Source organism: Capra hircus, chromosome 14 (assembly GCF_001704415.2).
Source record: "Capra hircus breed San Clemente chromosome 14, ASM170441v1, whole genome shotgun sequence".
Classification (NCBI taxonomy): domain Eukaryota; kingdom Metazoa; phylum Chordata; class Mammalia; order Artiodactyla; family Bovidae; genus Capra; species Capra hircus.
Genome location: NC_030821.1, coordinates 7976479 through 7979114, shown reverse-complemented (window position 1 = coordinate 7979114; position 2636 = coordinate 7976479). Strand labels below are relative to the sequence as shown.

The 2636-nt window shown below is 49.2% G+C and overlaps 1 pseudogene; it reads left to right on the top strand.

Moving 5' to 3' along the window:
• Nucleotides 507-2368, top strand: LOC102170067 (annotated as a pseudogene).

Genomic DNA, 2636 nt, shown 5'->3' with positions numbered 1-2636 from the left:
CCTCTCCAGTGTTCTTGCCTAGAGACTCTCGTGGACAGAGGAGCCTGGTGGGCTGCTGTCCATGGGGTCGCACAGAGTCGGACACGACTGAAGCGACTTAGCAGCAGCAGCAATATATTCACGAAGCACTTTACGTTGTTGATTTAAACGGTCTCTCCTGCAATGTGGTTGCTGTTTAGTTTCTCAGTCGTGTCTGGCTCTTCTGTGACCCCATGGCCTGCAGCCCGCCAAGGTCCTCTGTCCACACGGTTTCCGAGGCAAGAGGACTGACGTGGAGCATCGGCGTCGCTGCGTCCTAGGCTGCTCCTCTCCACCGGCTGGGGTGAGCGTGCCGCCGGCCAAGGGCCCGCGGAGGGCCGCTCGCCACGACGCCGGAGCGGCCGAGTCCTCGTGTGGAGGCTCGTGTGGGACGACAGTGTGGAGGCTGTCTCCGCGCCGGCGGGTGCGGCCGCTCCGGCCCCGGCGGCTCGGCGGGCGCCTGGCGAGTGTCTGCGGAGCCGCGGGCAATGGCGGCCTCCAGGGCCTCGCAGCGGGCTGTCGAGGGGCTCCTGAAGAACAAGAGCTCTACGACCTCCTCTCTGGCGGCCTCGGCCGAACAGCCCGGCGAGTGTTGACAAGAGCTGAGTAAAAGGTCCCAGAAGTGGGATGGAATGAACATCCAGGCGACCTCATCCAGCACACGAAGCCTAGGGTTTAGTGAAGATAGCCGAGCACGCCTTCTCACAGTATGGTGGGTGATGAGGAAGATCCACTGAGTGATTCAGAAACCGCTGAAGCCCTGACCCCAGAGAGCTTAGCTCGGAAATGAACTGCAGCAGCTGCTGCTGAAAGCTCCGAACCGAAGTATCAAGTTCAGTTCAGTTCAGTGGCTCAGTCGTCTCTTTGTGACCCCATGAATCGCAGCAAGCCAGGTCTCCCTGTCCATCACCAACTCCCGGAGTTCACCCAAATTCATGTCCATCGAGTCAGTGATGCCATCCAGCCATCTCATCCTCTGTCGTCCCCTTCTCCTCCTGCCCCCAATCCCTCCCAGCATCAGGGTCTTTTCCAATGAGTCAACTCTTCACATGAGGTGGCCAAAATACTGGAGTTTCAGCTTTAGCATCATTCCTTCCAAGGAAATCCAGGGCTGATCTCCTTCAGAATGGACTGGTTGGATCTCCTTGCAGTCAAAGGGACCCTCGACAGTCTTCTCCAACATCACAGTTCAAAAGCATCAATTCTACGGTGCTCAGCTTTCTTCACAGTCCAACTCTTACATCCATACATGACCACTGGAAAAACCATAGCCTTGACTAGATGGACCTTTGCTGGCAAAGTAATGTCTCTGCTTTTGAATATGCTATCTAGGTTGGTCATAACTTTCCTTCCAAGGAAAGTCTTTTAAGCGTCTTTTAATTTCATGGCTGCAGTCACCATCCCCAGGGATTTTGGAGCCCCCCAAAATAAAAGTCTGACACTGTTTCCACTGTTTCCCCATCTATTTCCCATGAGGTGATGGGACCAGATACCATGATCTTCATTTTCTGAATGTTGAGCTTTAAGCCAACTTTTTCGCTCTCCTCTTTCACTTTCATCAAGAGGCTTTTTAGTTCCTCTTCACTTTCTGCCATAAGGGTGGTGTCATCTGCATATCTGATATCAAGTTAGTGAACCAGAAAGCAGTGGAGATGAGGATACTGACCTCTCACCCGTAGAAGGAGGAAAAAAGTGACAGTTTGAAATGAAAAGGAAGCTTCACTACAGTGAAGGACTGACTATTAAATTAGCTAGACAGTTAATCTCAAATTAATTTTTTCCAGTGGTCATGTATGGATGTGAGAGTTGGACTGTGAAGAAAGCTGAGTGCTGAAGAATTGATGCTTTTGAACTGTGGTGCTAGAGAAGACTCTTGAGAGTCCCTTGGACTGCAGCGAGATCCAACCAGTCCATCCTAAAGGAAATCAGTCCTGGGTGTTCATTGGAAGGACTGATGTTGAAGCTGAAACTCCAATACTTTGGCCACCTGATGGGAAGAACTGGCTCATTGGAAAAGACCCTGATGCTGGGAAAGATTGAGGGCAGGAGGAGAAGGAGATGACAGAGGATGAGATGGCTGGATGGCATCACTGACTTGATGGGCATGAGTTTGAGTGAACTCCGGGAGTTGGTGATGGCCAGGGAGGCCCGGCGTGCTGCGATTCATGGCGTCGCAAAGAGTTGGACACGACTAAGTGATTGAACTGAACTGATCTCAAAAGACTGAAATGATGAGGAGGGGGATGAAGAAATGTCAGAGACTGTGGCTGGAAAAAGCATGGATATGGAAGAATCAAGTCAAGGATCTGCTACAAGTGACCAACTGCAAAACTAATCACAGAGTTCATAGAAGAGATTTTTTTCAATACAGTAATTATCAAATACAAACTCTGTTACTGTAATATACTGCTTCTTGTTCTCTACAATTCATGAGTTAAGTACCAAAATACTTACCAGTTATATATTTATCAGGGTTAAATAACTTAAGAGGCTAATTAGACTGAAAATACCCAACTGATACATATATTCTTGTGTAGTACTTAAACACAAGTACAGCATAATGTCATCCATTTGTAAAAATACTGATTAATTTGTATAAGATATATAGCTTTTCATGC